A 22,128-nucleotide genomic window follows, 5' to 3' on the forward strand; every position below is an offset into this window, starting at 1 on the left:
TTCATCAACTTTACTTGCTGATGAAAAGTTATTCCATAGAACACATGAAAAGGTTTTTTTTTCTATTTATTTTACCTTGCGTTGTGGATTAACACATCACCAGTACCACTATTGCTTCAAAACATTGTTCCCAAATAGGTTAGCATTGTAAGAAATCCCATTTTATTTTTAGCATTGGTGTCTCTTCCCTTGTGATATGCTCTGAAAATAAGTGGAGGGAAATAAAAGCCCATTTAATTTGAGAACCTAGTTTCTAATAGTGATTTGGGGTCAGAATGTACAACTACTTAAAAAAAGAAAAGAAAAGCCAGGACGAGTGTTGTAATACAAAGATTATTCTAATAGTCACTTCTCATCCCAATTCTCTAACCAAAACCAGATGGCCTTTACAACTTTGCTTTTTCTGAAAGCCAAATAATTGTTCAGTGATGCACAAGTTAAAAATAATTAGTGAGGGCTGGGGATGTGGCTCAAGCGGTAGTGCGATGGCCTCGCATGCGTGCGGCCCGGGTTCGATCCTCAGCACCACATACCAACAAAGATGTTGTGTCTGCCAAGAACTAAAAATAAATATTAAAAAATTCTCTCTCTCTCTCTCTCTCTCTCTCTCTCTCTCTCTCTCTCACTCCTCTCTCACTCTCTCTTAAAAAAATGTTTAAAAAATAATAATTAGTGAATTCTTACCAGAATCATTTTTTGGAAAAAAAAATATATATATATATTTAGTTGCTACTACATAAAAATTCTTTCACTGAGCCTTGTTTCAATGTTTCTTTCCTCCGGTACAAGACATTGTATTCAGAATCTTAGAAAGAAGGGACTAGCTTTTCCTATGAGAAGGACTCTTTAAGAAGCATTAACTATTTTCTTTTGAACTCCTCCTCCTCCTCCTCCTCCTCCTCCTCCTCATCCTCCTCCTCCTCCTCCTCTTCCTCCTCCTCCTCCTCCTCCCTCTTCCTCCTCCCCCCCCATGGCCACTTAGCTACTGAACCACATCCTCAGCTCTATTTATTTATTTTTAATTATTATTATTATTATTTTTAGTTGTAGGTGGACACAATACCTTTTGTTTTTTAGTTATCTGTTTTTAAGTGGTTCTGAGGATTGAACCCAGTGCCTCACATGTGCTAAGTAAGTGCTCTACCACTGAGCTACGACCTTTTTATTTTGAGACAGGACCTCACTAAGTTGCTGAGGCTGCTTTGAACTTGCAATCCTCCTGTCTCATCCTCCTGAGCCGCTGGAATTATAGGTGTGCGCCACTGCACTTGGATTAAATACCTTTATTGATTTTTTTTAAACTTTATTTTATTTATTTATTTATATGTGGTGCTGAGGATCGAACTCAGGGCCTCACACATGCTAGGTGAGCACTCTACCACTGAGCCACAACCCCAGCCCCCTTTATTGATTTTTGATGATAAAATTTATGGAGTTAAAAACATTTTTTTTTTCCTAATGAAAACTGATCTTTACAGAATGGCTTCAAGGATAGTCAGTTTTTTCAGATGTTGACTCAGACCTAGACTACCTTTAAAATACATTCACTTTCTACTTCCTCATCCTTCTCCTCCTCCTAAAAGGTATCACAATTATCAATGTTAAAAAAAAGATAGGGGGCTGGGGATGTGGCTCAAGCCGTAGCGTGCTCGCCTGGCATGCGTGCGTCTTGGGTTTGATCCTCAGCACCACATACAAACAAAGATGTTGTGTCCGCCAAGAACTGAAAAAATAAATATTAAAAAAAATTCTCTTTCTCTCTCTCTCAAAAAAAAAAGATAGGTCAAGGGGACTGTTGATTAGAGAAGCTACTCAGAAGCAACTTTCTTCACTTTCTATGTTCAATATAAATGTTTCAATGACAAAGAATCATCTTTGTCACAGGTACAGTTTTTTTGTTTTGTTTTGCTTTGTTTTTGTGGTACTAGGGATTGAACCCAGGAATATGCTAACTCTGAGCCACAGTTTTTAGTTTTTATTTTGAGACAGGGTCTTGCTAAGTTGCTTAGGGCCTTGCTACCTTGCTGAGGCTGGCCTTGAACCTGCCATCTTTTGTCTCTGCATCCTGTTTGTCATCCTCTAAGCAACCTGTCTGAATTTTTTTTGCAAGGAAAGTAATGACAGCAAAAATAATTTGCATTAAAATAATAATAATAATTTACATTCTACTCCTTTCCATCTTCCCCAGTACCCAGAGTAGCACCTGCTAGAGTAGGTAGCTACCCATTAAATATCAATCTAATAGTGACAGCCCAGCACTCAAGCAATAAAGTGTCCCTGGATGCTTCCTCCTGACCCTCCACCCATCCAATCTCACTTCCCTGGGTTGGATCTACCTTAAAGATCTGTTTCATGGGCCTCCAGCTCTTCACCTGGGCTAGCCTCATGAATTGCTCGTATCCTAAAAATACAACTAGAGGGAAATACTACCTAAAATCTGGGAACAAAATTAATAGGGAACAAAAGGAAGCAGTTAATTATTTTTTGAGTCTGCATAATTGGTACAGGATGGGAAGTGAAAGAAGTGACAGGTTCCCCTTGATTGGTAACTGAATTAGGTAGAATTCAGTTCCTGGGTTAGTGACTGAGTCTGTTGATCATTAAGAAGCCAGCAAAAGTTCTCAGGTTTTCCATTAACCCTTTCGCATACATAATTCCCTTTGCTCTTCTGGTTGATTTGAAAAGACCCTAAGAAGGATGTATTACAGTAATAGAATTATTCATAACTTGGAGGCTATTGATATAAAAGTTGCTTAGTTAGAGTAACTAGCTTGCTTTTTTTCTTTCTTTTTTAATTTATTTCTTACATACAAAACCCCAAAAGCTAAATAATTACTCTTACAGCCTACCTGTGAAACTCTCACAAAAGGAGGTAGAAATATCTACTAATTTCACAAAATTCATTTATTTTTTTCCTCTTCTTTAGTACTAGGGCCTTGCATATGCTAGACAAGCTCTCTAACACTGAGCTACACACCCCCGCCCTTTCTATTGTATTTCGAAACTGGATATCTCTAAGTTGCTGAGGCTGGCCTCAAACTTTTGATCATCTTGCCTAAGCCTTCTCAGTAGCTGGGGCTATAGGTGTGCACCATCATCAAAAGCTACATAGCTTTTTTGAGGAAGATAGACAAGTGTAAATATAAAAAGAAGTAATATTCTATATTCTGTAAATTCTGTAGAGAATTTAGGAAAAAACATAGAAAATTATTAAATGTTCTATATTCTATAAATTAAATAGGCATTTTTGGGGAGAGTGAGTTTTAGATAACATGAGATTATACTTTGTGAAATCTTAGTCTAAATAAAGTATTCCACGGGAAGCTACAGAATGGTGATTTTTAATTTTATTATTTCTCCTACATCTACTAGCTGAATTCTTCTGTAATGAAGAACTTCATGTTTTTCTTTTGACACACAGATTTCACTTCAGTTTGAACAGTAGGATAAGACAATAAGACATTCCAAAGCTCTAGATCCAGCTTGTCCACTAGAGCAATTAACAATGACAGTCTTACAGAGGGGAAGCAGGAGATTGGGAAAAGTGACAGAGTTGATAATAAACCCTGGATTCTGCCTATTTCACAAGAAAATAATGTGCAAAAAAATTAGCAGCTCTCTTTTTTTTGCTTAGGTGACTGTAGACAAGATTGACAATGTTACCATCAGAGATGGTATAAAGTGTAGCTCTTTCTTTTCCAGTTCTAAGGATCAACCCCTGGGCCATTCACAGGATGCTAGGCAATGCTCTACCCACTGAACTATATCCCCAGCCCCCGGTTTGCATTCATTTGTAGCTACGAGGCTGCTTTCCAGATGTTAAGTTGTTGATAATTTATCCAAGTTCCCACCACTCACACGGTGATTGAAGAGCAACCTTTTCTGCACTCCAGAGATAGCACAACACAAATATGACCTGTACCAGCATCATAGGATGCCAGGAAACTGGTCTGAGAAAATGTCTTTCTCTTCCTAGCTCCATACCACATGATTCTCTCTCCTGCTCTTGTTTGAATACCAACTACATTCTTCCCATCTCAAGTAGGACTGCAATGTGTTTGTAGCTCATTTCTCCCATGAACTCTTGTAGCCCTACTAGTTAATTAGCTGCTAAAGCTGAACACACACTCTCTATCCAGATCTGACATAGGTGCTATAAAAGACACATAAATATAGAACCAAGTCCCTGTCTTCAAAGATCTTATCAGGTTGGCAAGATAAAATCACAGAAAGATGGAGCCAGGGCTGGGGTTGTGGCTCAGAGGTAGAGCACTCGCCTACCATGTGTGAAGCACTGGGTTCGATCCTCAGCACCACATAAAAATAAAATATTGTGTCCAATTATGACTAATATATATATATATATATATATATATATATATATATATATAAATAAATAAAAGATGGATCTATAAGATAGTCTACTCTTGTGGGTGTTTAGGAAAAAAAACTCAGAGTGGCTAAAATTTTGAGTGTCTGTGTTGTGCTGGGACAAACGTTCATGAATTTTATAAAATTCTCAAGCTAGACTGACTCCACCCCACCACCACAGGAAATGGGTAAAGTTACCAAGAAAGACCATATTGGTATTGGCTGTATAGTAGCTATTTCTCTTTGCTGACACTTCTCACGGTCAATGGCAATCTATCACACCAGGCAATAAGTTAGCACCAAAAAATAGATAGACTGTTATGACTTGAGTATTAGATGTTCTGTCTTGCTATTTAAGAGTGACTTAGAGAAGCTATTAACTAAAGCACGTGAGGCTTATTGTGACATTCATAGGCAATGGAAGTCTCCTGCCTGGGAAAAAATTGGGAATAGTGCTGTCCCGAGAAGCTGAGGTTTAGTTTGGAGGGGAGTAATGAATCACAACACATCAGTTTTCTGTACTAATTGATAATTCTCTTATTCTTGTGCAGCTCAGGTGAACTTTGAGAGTCCTTTCCTGTCCTATAACGCATTGATTCATTGGGTTTGCAGGGGAAGGATTAGAGGTATCACCCTGTCAATCAACTCAGCAACATAAACCTGGATATTAAGAGTGCTACTGTGTGTTAAGTCCATTTTTTCCCCCTGAGTCCCCCTTTTTCCAGCACATCTTGCCCTTTTAATCAGGGCAACACTTGAGGGTGGGCGTCTTGGCAGATGAATTCAGCCGCAGTTTTCAGCCATAGACTGCTAACGAAACCTGTTTCTATTTGTAGGGCTTCCCTGGGGGTAGGCTGGTGTGCTAGTTTTGAGCCTTCTTCAGACTTTGGCTCACTCTATAACACTATAGTGACTCTGCGAAGCCCTCTACTTCCCTGAATGGGCATTTCAAGGGCAGAGTCATGAACAGCAATTTTTGTGGCTGCTCATCATCTTAAATTTTAATCTTGAGAATCAGGTTTTTAGTTTTCTAGATCTTTATGGTCTAATAGCATAGAATATGAACTTCATATGTAATTTTAAATTTTCTAATAGCCATGGTAAAAAAAAAAGTAAAAAGAAATGGGAAAAATTGACTTGAATAATCTATTTTATTTAACCCAATATATTCAAAATATTATAATTTCAACATGTAATCAATATATAAATTATTGAGATATGTTGCTCTTTTTGACACTATCTTTGAAATTTAATGTGTACTTTACATGTTGAATTAGTGTGTGCAAATGACCCTTTTATTCTGACATTCATCAATCATACGACGTCACAGAGAATCTCTTTCATCACAGCAAAATTAGTAAAATTACTTTCTAGTGACTTAGCAGCTTCCAGAACTTGCAAAATGATGAAAAGAACTGCATGCACAAACAGGCAGAGAAAGCAGGCCATGATGAGTGGGCTGGGAGATTTCCATTGCTCAAAAATATAGTCGTGCTGCCTGCCATACGCCTGACACACCTTTCCTTTAAAGGCTTCAACAATTTTTTTTTACATCTGCCAAAATGTGAAAGTAGAAGACTAAGTATTGCTGGGTGGGGAAAAGTGGGATATGTGAGCATAAATGAGACAAGGTCCCGGACTTTAATGAAACTTGTGAACTGGGAGGGAAAACAGTGGTAAAGCAAACAGGGGACAAATGTCCACTGTACATCGAAGATGAAAGCTGCCTAACTCCAGCTCTTAAATGTATGGGAATATTCTTTGGAAAACTCACACACGAATTTCATTGCATTTCTGAGTTAGAAGCATGTGAAATGAATACCCTTCTTGATTTACTTGTTACATTTTCACAGACTTGTTTTCTTTGCTAGCAAAGTAGAATTGACAACCCTTTGAAAATGGAACAGGTGCTTTTCACTAGAACAGATAAAGTTCTGTACTCCTTTGTTGTGGCCAGTTGGGAGGTGTTCTTGATGATGGGGAAGGATTGGGGAGACATTAGCATTAGACTCTTGTGCCCAATAACTGGGGGATTGTGCTGAGAGGAGGGGCGGAAGGAAACATAATGAACCTAAATTGGTCAACTTAAGAGCTTTGCCTTAAATAATACATTGCATAGAATGTTTCACAGAATGATTCAAGTGGGTTATGAACTCCCACCTTTACCCCATATACAGATTGCTGTATTAAGAACTATGTAATGTTTTGAACAACCAACAATAAAATAATAATAATAAAAAATAATAATACATTGCATATGTTTAAACTCTCTGAGCCAGTAGAGGGCAGTAATAAAGGTCAAAGTTTTGGGAGTCCAGCTCAGCCACCTGTGTGACTTTGGGAACATGATGTAACTTCTCTGTGCCTGTTTTCTCACAGATTAAAAAAAAAGAAAGAAAAAGGGGGAAAAAAAAGGTCACTAATAGGATTTAGTGAGATGGTATACATAAACAGTTTAAAACAATGAGTGGCACGTGGCACGCACCCAATAAATGCCAGTAATTATTAGTTTTGGCATTATTATCACAGTAATAATTTGTTACCGGTGGTGCATCTCTAATCTGTACCTAAAGCTTCACAAGGCTCTTCTGTCAAGTGATCCAGATAGAAAGCAGGCAAATTCTAATGAGTAATTGCCTCTCTGGTGGCAGAACAGGAGCAAACAGATGAAAATGACTTGCTTAAGGGCTCAAAGACTGCTGCTAAAATGTGGAGGGAGACCGTTTAAGGAAGTGGTGATGGAGCAGACTCTAGGGGGCAAGCATGCAAGGATTTAACTCTGTGAGTGACATCTTGGGACGTTACCTGATTTTTCTGAGCCCTCAGTTGTGCACCTGCCAGACAAAGAAAGATAATAAAATACACTTAGAGATGGTAAAACCTTCCATGCAACATGCATGGAAAGCGCACGTGGTCTGGGGCTCGATAAAATAGCCGCTTTTTAATAATTATTATTACTGTTGTTATTAGCAGGTTTTACGCAGCAGCAGGCAGCGCTTGTCTGGGATGCTGTGTTGCGTTTTGGCTCACCACTGTGCCCCAGCTCCTGGCACCCAGTAGACACTCAGGAAACGTTTGTGGAATGAATACACGTCATCTGAGGTAGGGAGCAAAGCCCTTCCTCTCCTTCCAAAACCCAGAGCCCAAGCCATCTCATAGCCTGAGACCTCAAGCACTAGTTGGCAGTGGGCTGAAATCCATTTCGCCCCTTTTGGAGATGCTGGGCGGGCGCCTCGCCTGGACGCGCATCTCTGTGCGAGCGGCTCTGTTCAAAGCCCTTATTTTTCTGTTTGCGGTTTATTTACTTAAGCATTTACAGCTTCCAGGAGCGGGGGTCTGCTAGAAGCAGGCTCAGAAACGAGATTGCTATTTCTATTTATTTTTTGCGTCTCAATCGCTGCGCTGGCAAGTCACAACACGGTTCCTTTATTTGCGCACCAGAGAGGTTTGCGTTCCTTTACCTCCTGCCGGGCGACGAAAGACGCACGCAGTTCAGAAAAGTGCTCTCAGGCGACCCGCCTCTCTTCCCGGTTGAGTGGACCGTCGCTTCCAGACTTAGGTTTTTTTGTGTTTTGTTTTTTCAAGAAACACTAGCAGGGCAGAGCAGATTAAGTAAAGACAACCTCGCGCCTTTAATCCTTGACCGCAAACACTGGCGTTTTTGTGCCCCGGATTTCTGAAATTCTTGGCTCAGGGACCCAAAGAGGGGGTAGTGGGGGTGGAACGGTGGACAACAGCTTGTAAAAAAAAAAAAAAAAAAACTTCCCAAAGCAGAAATTCAAGCCCCTCCCCGCTTCCCGGTCCCCTGTGTCACCTGGATTCAGGGTAAGGGACACAGCCACAGGAGAAAAGTCCCCAGGGGTTGGGGGCGCCCAGGGCTGGGTGTCCTGGGGGATCGCGAGCTGCAAGTCCGGCGGGCCCCAGACTTTGCAGGACGCCCCTCCCCCGTCCCCGCGCGCGTCTATTTAGAGCCCAGCCCGGGAGCCCAGGGGATTCTGGGACTTGTAGTTCCTCCCAGGAGCCCTGGGCGCCGGCACGACCAGGGACTCGGACTACATTGCCCAGGGAGCTTCCCGGCCTATATAAAGCGCCGGGAGCCGCTTCAAAGTGCAGTAACCATGTGGATGTTCTGCTGAAGCGTTTCCTCAAGCTTGCTGGGGTGGGAGGAGTGGAGGAGGAGGTGGTGGTGGAGGAGGAGGAGGCAGGGGGTGGAGAGAGAAAGAGAGAAAGCGCACGCCGAGAGGAGGTGTGGGTGTTCCGCTTCCATCCTAACGGAACGAGCTCCCTCTTCGCGGACATGGGATTACCTAGCGGCTGCTAACCCCTCTCCTCGTCCTGCTCCCCCAAGTCGGAGTGGCTCCCTGGGCACTAAGGTAGAGGCTGGGGCCGGGCAGAGGGCGCGGGGAGTTGGCATCGGCTCCCCGGGCGCAGAAGTTTTTGCCCCGCTTTCTGGGAGTTCTTGCATGCACTTGGCATGTATGTGGGGGTTCTTTTACTGCCGGCAGTTTATTTGGAGGTCTCTTTTCAGGCTTTAAAAAAACCCCAAACAAACCCAGATATCCTCCCTGGACTCCTGTGCCTGGCTTTTGAGGGCTCCCCATTCTGCACCAAAATGGCATTCCCCCAAGTTGGAAACTGTTGGAGCAGCTGCAGGAAATAGTTTTTTTTTTTTTTTGAGGGGGGTTGAGGGGGTGTCTTAAGTGAGTCTGCTCAAGGAAGCAATCTTTCTAAAAATGTAGCCCTCGCGCTGCATGGTTAGGAGAATAATGCATGCGTGGGGGCCCCCGCGGGGAGGGTTTTTTTTTTTAAACGGAAGAAAACTGGGGGAGCAGTGAGGGCAGAAGTCTGGACTGAGCTCCTGCCCAATGAGGATGCGGGTTTCCGATACTTATCGTCCGCGCGGGGAATCGAGTGCTTTGGGATCTGCCAAACACTTCGCTTAGACCCAGCTTCTTGCACGTTCGAAGTTTGTGCGTGCCCGGTCTCACTTGTCAGTTATGCCCTGGAAATAAACAAGCGAAGTTACCTGTAATCTTTGCCAGGTGATCCCACCAACCTTTCTGCCAAATTTGGAGGGGAGAGAGTCCTTCCAGAGAAGGGGTCTAAAGAGGGAAAACAGGTGAAATTAGGAGGAGCATTTCTGTTAAGAGACCCAGAGAGTTTCATACTCAGTGGTCTTTCTTTCTAAATATCTAGGCACTGACTACCAAGGAGCAGGATTCGCATTCCTGGCTGGGCGTACTTCGGTAACAGAGTGCCTGACCCGGGGTCAGGTGAGTGTGGAAGCCTGAGTGCTGTAGTCAATAATGAGTTTTTGTTGTTAATCTGTTTAGTTTTCTCTAAGCAGTCATGGGAGTGGGGAGTAGGAAAGAAAGGTAACTCCATGGCTGGGTCTTCAAAATTTGTCACTGCCTTTAATGAGGGCTTTAGGGAAGCAGAGAGCTGGTGGATAGCCCTGCTTTGCACTATTTATTTATTTGTACTGCGGATTGAACCCAGAGGTGACTTCACTATTGAGCCATATCCTCAGTCTTTTCTTTTTATTCTTTGTTTTGAGACAGGGTCTCCCGAAGTTGCTTAGGGTCTTGCTAAGTGGCTGAGACTGGCCTCAAACTTGCAAACCTCCTGCCTTGGCTTCCAAATGGCTGGGATTACAGGCGTGTAAAAGTGAAACAGCTTGAAGGCTTTTGAGGGTGTAAAGCATTAAATGGAGCTATAAAGGGGGCGGGGGACACCGCTGACCTGAGAAGCAAGCTGATGTTTTAGATTCTGATGATTGCAGTGTGTTTCATCTGCCAAGATATGTAAGCAAAAATTTAATGCCTCTTTCAAAAACAGTCACTTTTTTTTTTTTTGTTAGTGTGAACATGTGTTTAATTAGAGTAGGTTGAATTCCAAGAAATGAAAGTGGTTGCTGGCAAGTTGAAAGAATTAGAACTTTAAAATGGGAAGTTAGTTCTTGAAGAATACCCTGACTGAAACTACCTGCATGTCAAGGAATCTGATGTGTCTCTACTGTTTTGGTGCTTCTTGTGGGATAGGAGCCAGGGCAGCGTTTATCTGTAAACACAACAGCTCCTATTTTTTTTCCCCAAAATGGTCAGACTGCACTTCAGGCGAGGGAGGTCTCAACGGGTGCACGTACATCCCCATTGCTGCAGATTTGGCTGACAAAAGTTTTTTCTTCTGAAATGGTCTAGAGCAGGGTAAACAACAGGGCCATGGGGGTGGGGGAGCAGAGGGCGCCTGGGTCTTGGTAACTTCTTTAACATTCTAAATATTTAGCTGTTCCCTGGGCTACAATCTTTGGGCTTTTCTAATTAGAAAATAAAAGCCAGACGCTTCATTATAGCAGTATAGTGCTTTTGTTTCCTGTTGATAAGATCCTCAGGAGTGCTGGTGGAGTGAGAAGCATTTGGATGTGTAAGGTCTAGTTCATTCTTGGAGTTTAATTGACTCATGACTGTGTGCGAGCTCATAGGGCCAAAGACAAGGTAGAATTCTTCCCTTCAGAGTGAGGTGCAGACGAGGAGAAACTGGTCCATAGACTGTCCACTACTAGATTGCTAAAATATCAAGACTGGCACTTTACGTTCTTGTAACCTAGATGCACAGCCATATGTCATGTGGCTCATATATATATATCTTTACCTGTACCTTTAAGCCAGGTATGTAAAGAAAAGGTATAGAGTGTGAAATTGCTCGGAAGCAACATGTGACCCCAAACATTGGAGCAATATTGCAGGAGTGGCTGAGCGGGAGTAAACTGCTGTTAATGAAATGATTCTTATGTCATACCGATGATGAGCTAACTATACTTGGTAGAAGGAGGAAATGACGTAGTCATAGATGGGGATAAAAGAGTGGATATTTGAGGAGGCCTTTAATAGTGGACAAGTTCATTTGGAAAACTATATGTCGAAAGTCTGAATCAGAGTACCACACAAAATCACCAGGAACATTGTCCACATTCAGCATTAGGCTTCTCTGAGGTCGATGTGTACCTGAGGTAGACATTTTTTGTTTTTGTGAGGGTGCTGAAATTGAACCTAAGGCCTTTCTCATGCTAGGCAAGTACTGAGCTACATCTCCAACCTTTTTTTTTTTTTTAATTTTTTTTTTTTATTCATTTAGGTACCGGGAATTGAACTCAGGAGCACTGAACCACTGAGTCATATCCCCAGCCCTATTTTGTATTTTATTTAGAGACAGGGTCTCACTGAGTTGCTAAGTTCCTTGCCATCGCTGAGGCTGGCTTTGAACTCATGATCCTCCTGCCTCAGTCTCCTGAGCTGCTGGAATTACAGGCGTGAGCGGCTCAACCCTTTTTATTTAAAGACAGGGTCTCACTAAGTTGCCCAGGCTGGCCTGGAACTTGAGATCCTCCTGCCTTAGCCTCCCTAGTTACTGGGAATACAGAGTGCACCACTGTGCCCACCTGAACTACATATTGATCATTTACATCAAGGTGTCCACGCAGGTTGAAAGGGTCAGGTGTTTCTCCATGCAGAGAGTTTAAGAGTTTAAATCGCATTTAGTCTGATCTGTTAAATACTGGTCGTTTCTCATCTACCCTCCCATTTAGCTCGTCACCGGCTGCGCAGAATATTTCAGTTTTTCATCTCTCTCTTTCAATTGTGCGTATTTGCACATGTGAGTGTGCACATTGAAAGAACAACTTGTTCTTTGACCAATTCAGTTCAGTACATAAAATCTCATCAAGATTTTCTTTATCTTGCTGGGAAAGATCGTCATGTTCCAGATTAATTAGTCTTCACATCAAGTCCGGTGAAAGTCTTTTTTTTTTTTTTTTATTGTTCAAAACATTACAGAGCTCATGATATATCATCTTTCATACATTAGACTCAATTGGGTTTTGAACTCCCATTTTTACCCCAAATACAGATTGCAGAATCACAACTGTTACATACACACATTATTACATCGGTGAAAGTCTTTAAAGCTTGACAATAGTATCATCCATTTGAAATAGAATGGGTGTTTTTTTGGAGGGAGATGGATTTCTATTTTTTTTTTTTTTTTCTTGGTGCTGGGGAATCCAACCCAGGGCCTCAGGCATAGGCGGGTAAGTAAGTGCTCTACTGTTGCACAAAATCTCCAGCCTGAGTGTCTTCTGTTGAAGACTGAGAGATGGGATGGTTGCTCGGAGGAGAATAGACTAGTTCTACAAGAAAGATCTGTGGCCTTTTCCCTTGAAGTATTTTCAGCTGAGGTAGATCTGGGGGAGAGACCGACTCTGCCTCTGATCCATGGAATACAACCCACTGACTTCCAGAGAAAAAACTCACGTGGCTTTTTAGCTCATTTATGATGAGCTCATGGAAATTCTGTCTGATTTTTTTTTTTTTGTACATGCAGCTCTTAAAAAACAAACCAAATGAAACAACAAACACCAAATATGAACGACAGGGAAAAAATTTTAAAAGTAGGCCTAAAGTTAGGTTTCTAGGTCAAGCTATCCTTGGATACGTCTAATTAAGGAGTCTACACAAGGCCACTGTCCCATGTCTTTTGCTGTTGGTTTGATCTTTTAAAACATTGCATTTGCAGGCTTTCTATGAACTAAAAGTGCTTTTTAAAAAAAAATTTTTTTTTTTTGAGAGAGAGAATTTTAATATTTATTTTTTAGTTTTCTTTGTTTGTATGTGGTGCTGAGGATTGAACCCAGGCCGCACGCGTGCCAGGCCAGCGTGCCACCACTTGAGCCACATCCCCAGCCCTGCTTACCCCCCACACACACACTTTTGCTGTTTTAAGTTTTGCTGTGGCTCTTTTGGTGACACTGTGATTAGGCTTGAAGTTAAAGACACGAATGACACAATTTTTATGATTCCTTTCAATTGTCACCGTGTCTGTGGTTCCCGGATGATTGCTAATGAGGATCAGCTGAATATACAGCCATCATCATCATCATCATCATCCATCACCACCTGTTAGACTTTGAGATTCCCAAAACCGGGTAGAGTTTAATGAACTTGGTGTGTCGTATCTATTTAGCAGATTCAAAAGCCTGTTAAAGTGGTTGTGATTCAAGCATTTTATTTGTTCAGCAGATTTTCTTGTGCATCTGCTACATGCAAATCCCATTGTTAGGATAGAGCAGTGAGAAAACAGTCCTGTCCCTAAGAGGTTAAGTTTTAGTTGGGGAGGGGGGAGTCAATTTAAATAAGCAGGTAATCGAGTATGACGGGTTGTTAAGTGCTATGGAGAAAAATAAGAGACGGTTAGGGGAGCAGAAAATAATAAGTGTCAACAAGAATGAGGGGGATGCAAAGTGGCACAGCTTCCGTGGAAAATGGAATGGTGGGTTCTCAAAAAAGCTCAACATAGATCACCATGGAATGTGGCACTTCTACTCATAGGTGTGTATCTAAAAGAATTGAAAACCAGGGAGTTGAGCAGGTATCTGCACACCCTTGTTATCGGGAAGGTTGGAACAACCCAAGTGTCTCTTGATGGATGAATGGATAAACAAAGTGTGTGTGGGTACAGTGGAAGATTATTTAACCTTAAAAAAGAAGCAAATTCTGACATGTGCTACAACATGGATGTAACTTAAAGACATGATGCTTTGATGAATTCAGCCAGACACACAAGGACCCAGACACATAACTCTATGATCCTGCTTACCTGGGGTACCTATAAGGTAGGAATCACAGAGCCAGAATATAGTGTGCTGATTGGGGCAGGGGGTGGGAGGGTTAGAAGGAAGGAGGGAGTTTGTTCAGTGGATACAGAGTTTCAGTTTGGAAAAAATGATACAGTTGTGGAACTGAGTGGCAGTGAGGTGAGTGCACCACAGAATTGTGATCCTTAAAAGTGGAAAATTATGTGTGCTTTACCACAATAAAAAATAAGAATAGCAACAACACAGGGAATGGTGGGGCCTGCTAAGGGAGTACTTAGGTAGGGGTTGAGATCAGAAAGGGCTACTTTGGTGATGTGTGAGCAAGAGATTTGTTGAAGAAGGTCAACCAGTTAGCCGTGGAGCTATCTTGGAAAAAGGATACCTGTTAAGTCTAGGCAGCCTGTGCAAAGGCCCTGCAACGGGAGCAAGTGGGACCTGTTGAAGGCAGTGCAAGGGGGCCAGGGTGAGCACAGCTCAGGGATAGTGACAGGAGTCTGGGTAGGCAGGAGAGTCGAGGTCCCCTGGTGAGAGGGCCAGATTCCTCAGGCCACCAGTGATTTCCTGAGGATTTCTAGCCCCTGACAGAATTCTCAATGTGGTTTTCAACATGGCTGGATTCCATCATCCTTTCCAAAGAGCCTCTGGAGAGGCCAGCAAGATCCCGTATCAGATGGGAACTCTCTAGGTGGGAAACCCAGACTTCAAGACTGTATGGTTACTCACATGACTTACCTGGGATTGAAATTCAGTTTAGTAGGAAAGGAATCTTTGTCGATAAGTAGGGAAACCTGAATTTGGTTTGCACTTCAATTTTTTTTTTTTTTTACTTTTTATATTAAAAAAAAATTTTTTTGTAGTTGTCGATAGACAGATGCCTTTATTTTATTTGTTTATTTTTATGTGGTGCTGAGGATCAAACCCAGTGCCTCATGCATGCTAGGCAAGCGCTCTACCACTGAGCCACAACCCCAGCCCTTGCACCTCAGATTCTAAGGATCTCATGGTAACACGGGGGGTTCGGCACAAGCCTTCTCTGCCCTCCTGCCACCCTGTCTTCTGTCGGGTCTCATTTTAAGGTTACAAGATGAAGACCACCATTGTGCTCTCCAACATTCCTGGGGAATAAGAAACCCCATATCAGTGACTCTTGCTTGTAACCCCAGTGGACATCTTCATAGGTGCAAACCTCAGACTGAGTTATTAGGGAAGAGACACACACATGTATTTATTGTAGTGAAACATTAGGAAGATAAGAAATGGGATAGCAACAGTTCCAACCATCCAAGACTAGGTTCCTGGCTTTCCCCCTATTATACACGTGTAAAAATTATGTGTGTATTTAAATTTCTTTTTTTTTTATTTTTATTTTTTTTATTTTAATATTTATTTTTTAGTTCTTGGCGGACACAACGTCTTTGTTGGTATGTGGTGCTGAGGATCGAACCCGGGCCGCACGCATGCCAGGCGAGCGCGCTACCGCTTGAGCCACATCCCCAGCCCGTGTATTTAAATTTCATAAAAAGGGACTCATTCAGTAGCTTCCGTATGGAAACTTATTTTCTGCACCCAGAACATCTTGAATACCTTCTTAATAGACATCTGTGACTTCATTTTTCTGAAAGTTGTCTGTCCTGCTGATGGGATTTCATCTGAGTGATGGCAGGTATGAAATCCCTATGGTGAAAAAAAAATACATCATTCGGATCCATCACCACCGAGTGCAGCTTTTCTCACTTGCTTTATTCTGTTCTTTTCAGAAAAATAATTGGAAGATAAAACATCACTCATATGTTACTATCTTATCACAGAAGTCAAGGCTGTATTAAGTATCACATTTCTCGTTTGTTCAAGTAAATTAATTCTGTGAGGTGATACCAGGGACTCTTTCCTGTTTGCTTGCAACTAAAAGAAAAACTTGACCATAGGAAATTTTAAGACATGTGCCAGTAGCAAGTGGTCTCAGTATAATGAATCCTTTTTATTCATTATGCATCCTGTACCCTCAGCCATGATCAATTGATGACCCGTCTTGTTATCTTCAGACTTCTCTTGAGTCTTGGATTGCTTTGAAGCACACCCCAGACACAGCAGTTCATCTGTATTTTAGTAGGTAACTTTGAGATTCTTTATGTAGACAGAAAGAAATACTTAACAAACCTACAGTTGTTCTCTCATCCAAATGCTAACCAGGCCCCGCCTTGCTTAGCTTCCTAGATTTCAAAACCAATTTTAACTTTACTTGTAATTTAGTTAAAGTCACATTTAATTTTAAATCAGACTTCTTGAGATTATATGCACATAGGTATAAAACACACACAAATAGTAAGAATGCATATAATTTAAGCACATAGCAGTTTGAATTAATATCTAAGTAAATACACTTCAAATGGTTATCTCAGTTCATGTGTTTCCACTGCACCTCTTGTTTCCTATGCAGTTTGTGGTTGTGGATGAATAGACTGGGTTTTGTATTTCCCTATGGTTTAGATTTTGCCAACTTCATTAGTATGATTTAGCTGTGTTTCTCTGTTCCCTGTGTTTGTCGTCATTTGGTAGTTAGATGTGTAGTCCTAATCAGAGTCAGGTCTTGTTTTTTTTTAAGTCTGCTTGGTAAGGTTTACTCGGGAATGATGTCACATTCACTCATAATGGATGTCTCCTATTTTGATATTGGTGACTGCTCATTGCCTTAATCCACCAGTTTGTTTCAACTTATAAAACTCCTCATTCTTACTTGTCCTGTTTTCTTTATTAGTTAAAATACTTTGCCTGGCACGCTGGCGCACACCTGTAATCCCAGGCTGAGGCAGGAGGATCACGAGTTCAAAGCCAGCCTCAGCAAAAGCTAGGCGCTATGCAACTCAGTGAGACCCTGTCTCTAAATACAATGCAAAATAGTGTCCCTGAGGCATTAAAAAAAAGGTTTTATAAGAATAAATTTCATGGGTACAATGGCACACACCTGTGATCACAGCAGCTCAGGAGGCTGAAGTAGGAGGATTGTGAGTTCAAAGGCAGCCTTAGCAACTCAGGAAGACCCTGTCTCTAAAGAAAATATTTTTTAAAAGGGCTGGGAATGTGGCTCATTGTTTAAACACTCCTTGGATTCAATCCTTGCTAACAACAAAAATAATAATAATAATAAATTGAAAAAAAATTTTCCACTGAGTTTTTGGTTATTCCAGGATAGAGTTCATATAGGAAAGATAAGACCACTGCTAAATCTCTTTTTTTAATATATATCTTTATTTATTTTTATGTGGTGCTGAGCATCGAATCCCGGGCCTCGCAGGTGCTAGGTGGGCACTCTACCATTGAGCCACAACCCCAGCCACTTTTTTTTTTAATATATATATTTTTAAATTGTCCTTGGACTTTTATTTTATTAATTTATTTATATGTGGTGCTGAGAATTGAACCCAGTGCCTCACACATGCCAGGCAAGTGCTCTATCACTGAGCCACAACCCTAGCCCTGCTGAATCTCTTTATTTTAACAACTTGAAAGATACTGTGAGCCCCCCCCCCCTTTTTTTTTTGGTACCGGCAGTTGAACCCAGGGGTGCTTTACCACTGAGTTACATCCCTGAACCTTTTTGAGATAGCGTCTCACTAAGTTGCCCAGGCTGTCTCTGAACTTGTGATCCTCTTACCTCACCTCCCGAGTCTCTGGGATGATAGGTGTGCACCACCACACCCAGTTGGATACCGTTAATTTTTAATGAAAACTGTAGCATCTTCATGACTCTGGTTCCCAACTGAGGCTCATCTGGCAATATCTGGGAAGATATTTGGTGGTTACAGAAGATCTAGGCCGAGGATGCTGCTGGCATTTTATGTTTAGAGGCCTGGGTAGCTACTGGATAGCAGACTGTTCAGCGTTTCCCATTCCACAGGATCAGTAGTGCCACCGTTGAGAACCCTGCACTGAGGTGGCTGGTGCGCGTGGTTATTTGTGAACATCGTTGTGAACCATGCATTTAAACATGTGTTCTATACTTTACTTTGTGTAGTTCCCCCCTCACCCCCCCCCTTCCGGGTACCAGGGTTGAACTCAGGGTTAACCACTGAGCCACATCCCAGACTTTTTTATTTATTATTTTGAGACAGGGTCTCACTAAGTGGCTTAGGGCCTTGGTAAATTGCTGAGGCTGGCTTCCAACTTCCGATTGTCCAGCCTCAGCCTCCCGAGCGGCTGGGATTACACTGTGTCATTATCTTGATTGAAGTTCACATTATTTGTCCTTGGTTAAGGAGAGGGATGTCACTCAAATTGGTTCCTGAGACTTTGGATACAGCCCTAAAGGTCTTCAGTATCACTCTTGCGTTGTATATGACAAGATATTCCAAGTTCATCTTCTGTATTTCTCAAATCAGCCATTTCATTAAGGGGCCCTCATTTTTTAAGAGAGAAATGGTATTTAGAGACTTCTGCTTATCCAAGAGTGCAGACTCAAAGAAGAATACACCTAGTAGTGGTTCATTGACGAGGTTATAAGGCAGAGACTCTTAAAATATTATGCTATACATTAACCAAAACAAAACTCTGACTGGGCATGTGGTGTATACATGGAATCCTGGTGGCTCAGGAGACTAAGGCAGGAGGATCCCAAGTTTGAGGCCAGCCTCAGCAACTTAATGAGGCCCTAAGTAACTTAGACTCTGAAAATAAATTAATTAATAATTGAAGAAAAACCTGAATTGTTTTTCTTTGTAACTCTGGGGCTCAAGTGATCCTCTTTCCTTAGCCTCCCAGGTAGTGGGGACTATTGGCATGTTCCAATACGCTGTCAAACACCTAAACAGTTTTTTTTTCTTTAATATCTTTTTAGTTGTAGATGAACATGATACCTTTATTTATTTTTATGTGGTGCTCAGGATCAAGTCCAGTGCCTCACACATGCTAGGCAAGTGCTCTACCACTGAGCTACAACCCCAGCCCCACCTAAACATTTTTAATGAAAGCATTTCCACAGAACATTTGGTACACCTTTGCCTATTAGAATTCTGACATAATCTCAACTTCCTTATTAATTGGCCTGAGTTTTAGTAGGAATGTTACCTTGTTCCACATGCTTGTTTGTCTAGTTGTGTGACACTTTGCTAAGAAGTAGGGAAATCCATTTCATGGGCCTTGATTGACTTTTTTAAGTGGATAAAATAGACTAGAAAGTATCAAAGAGTGTTGTGTTGATACAGGTTGAATATTCTTTACCTGAAATGCTTGGAACCCGAAGTGTTTTAGATTTCTGATTCTGGAGTACTCGCATACATGTAATGAGATGTATTGGGATGGGTCCTATGTCTTAAAATGAAATTCATTTAATTTCACATGCTCCTTATACACACAGCCTGAAGGTAATTTTATACAATATTTTAAATAATTTTGTGCATGAAACTTTGTTACAACGGTGTGGAATTTTCCAGTCCCTGCATCACATCATTGCTTGAACAACTTTGAATCCTGTAGCATTTCAGATTCGGGCTTAAGCGCACTCAGCCCATCCTTAAAAAGAATGGTGTATGTGGGGCTGGGGTTGTGGCTCAGTGGTAGAGTGCTTGCCTAGCACGTGTGAGGCCCTGGGTTTGATCCTCAGCAACACAGAAAGTAAATAAATAAAATAAAGGTTTAAAAAAAAAGAATGCTTTACCTTTGGGGGGAAAAATGAATGGTATATGTTGCAACAAAATATTCTCCCCCCTCCCTCTTCTCTCTCACCCACAGTGAACGTGGGGTTGTGATTTCAATATTTTTTTCTTACTGTGGGTTGCACCCAAGAGTTCCAACAACACTGTGCTGCATCTGTGCTCCTCACTGTGCAATCCCAGGCCACCATTCCTGGCTTTCACCTAGGAACTTGTCAGCAGCTGCAGACTCTTTAGGCCCCACTGAGTCAGAACTGGAGGTTTCCGTGCTATCTCCAGGTGACAAGCTCACCCTTGAGATGCTGTGCCGGGGGATGCTTGCTTGCTTGCCGGGTGCTTTTCTAGTACTTGTCTTTTTATAGTTCTCTTGTTTTTTGGGGGCTGCCTCTCACCTGTTGAGACTGAACTTTGAACTTCCCCAGCAGCCTTCTCCTTTTCAGTGAAGTGGAAAGGGAGCCCAAAGCACAGCCCGAGAGGAGACTGAGCAGGGTGGTCAGGTTCCTCCCTGACCAAAATGGAAACTTCATATGTTTAGTGATGCTTTCATTGACTGTTCAGGTAGCTGTGGAAAGACACAGCCACCTGGGGAACCTACGAGGGCTGCGAGATCTCTGTCTCTCTCACACACACACATACAACAACAACAACAACAACAACAGCAAAACAGCTGCATTTCAACCTGCTGTTTTCAGATACTGCGAGGAATGGGCAAGTTATGTTTCAGGACCTGTCTCGTCAGCCAGATTCATGGACTCGGTACTGTTAATTACTACTCATCAGGAAAATCTGAACATACGAGAAAATGATCACTAGCCTCCAAGTTCCTTGGTGGTTATTGGTTATTTGCATTTCAAGAAGAGCTTTTTATCTAGGAAGTGATTTTTGTTTTGCAAAAACAGCCAAGAAGCATCCCAGGCACCTATTTTCTGAACAGAAAAACCTGATAGGACACCCAGACTGAGGGAGGTCCATCTCTTTGCTTTGTGGTGTGTCTGTGCATTCTGCCTGTTACTCTCTGCCCGCTGCGTTCTTCCACACCCTCTCTGGTTGGCCATTGCCATGTCCTTCTATTCCTTATGATGCAGCCCAATTGATTTCTCCTCTAAGAAGTTTCCTAATACTTGAAACTCTATTATTTGGAATTCCGCAGCACTTGCGCTTGATCTCTGTTTTTCTCATGGACCTTCAAAAAAAAAAAATCCACAAGTGTACCTCGTACATAGAAAGTACTCATAAAATATTTGTTGAAAGAAGTATTTTTTTTTTTTTAATACTTAGGATTGAACTCAGGGGTACTTCGTTACTGAGCTGTATCCTCAGCCCTTTCTTAAATATTGAGACAGGGCCTCACTAAGTTGCTCAGGACCTTGCTAAGTTTCTCACGCTGGCCTCGAACATGCTATCCTCCTGCCTCAGCCTCCACTGCTGGACAATGAAGTCATCTATATACATGGTTTTTCTCCTTTTGGAGATTGTAGGCTGTTTCTCAGAAGAATCTAATTTTTTCTCTCTCTCTGCTGATGAAATGTTTTTTTTGTTGGCATTTGGCTTTCAAAAGCCCCTTTGCTATGGATAGCAACGTGGGGACCAGGTAGAGTGGTGTTAAGCTATTCTTTTTGATGTGTTTTGAGATGTTGCTCAGTACCACTCTCTAGGGCATGTGTGGCTTTGGAGAATTGTCAGTGTTAATAACAGGGGAGGGAATGAGTGCCGGGCTGCAGGATGCAGACTCCTGGGCCCCCATCGTCGACTGCTTTGTGGGTACAGGCAAAACCAGAACATCTGTGTGCCTGTTTCCTTTTCTGTAGACGAGGTACAAAAATACCTGCTTCGGGTCATTGGTGCCAACATGTATAGTGATAAATGTTTGCAAAAGATCTTAGAGAAAAAAAAACAAAGAAAGCTAAATCTGTGCGCCACATCAGTGGCTCTCCACCAGGGCGGTGGTTCTGCCCTCCAGGGGACGTTTGGCATTGTCAGGGGACTTTCTGTGGCCCTATCCGGGGAACTAGGTGGACTGCTGCTGGCATCCAGTAGGTAGAGGCCAGGGAGGCTGCTCAGCACACTTCAGTAAACAGAAGTTTTCCCACGACCAAGAACTAGGGCTCCAAAGTGTCAATAGTGGCAGGGTTGAGAAACTGTCCTGGAGTCGATTTTTATCTTTCTGAGGACATTGACCTAATTGGATTTACTGGCTTTTTGTGGTTTAGGCAGAAGGGTATCTTCTTAGGCTGAGGTGGACTTAAACTTTCTTTCCTTTTTCTTTCTTTTTTTTTTTTTTGTGGTTTTGGGGATTAAACCCAGGAGTGCTCTACCACTGAGCAACATCCCTGACCCTTTTTATTTTTTTTTGTTTTGAGGTGGTCTCCCACTAAGTTTCTGAGGCTAGCCTCAAACTTGCCATCCTCCCTCTTCAGCCTCCCAAATAGCTGAGACTGTAGACATGAGCCACTGTACCTCGCT

The 22,128-nt window shown here is 42.0% G+C and overlaps 1 protein-coding gene across 1 annotated transcript in view; it reads left to right on the top strand.

The window, feature by feature from the left end:
- The first annotated feature begins 8,517 nt into the window (after positions 1-8,517).
- The window catches only part of ITPR1 (inositol 1,4,5-trisphosphate receptor type 1), a 311,270-nt gene continuing 297,659 nt past the window's right edge, over positions 8,518-22,128 (top strand). The window contains exons 1-2 of the mRNA XM_081276065.1: positions 8,518-8,744; positions 9,568-9,644. The gene's annotated coding sequence lies outside the window, so the exon portion shown is untranslated. The remainder of the gene's footprint in view (positions 8,745-9,567; positions 9,645-22,128) is intronic.

Source organism: Spermophilus citellus (genome assembly GCF_964194105.1).
Source record: "Spermophilus citellus genome assembly, chromosome: 19".
NCBI lineage: Eukaryota > Metazoa > Chordata > Mammalia > Rodentia > Sciuridae > Spermophilus > Spermophilus citellus.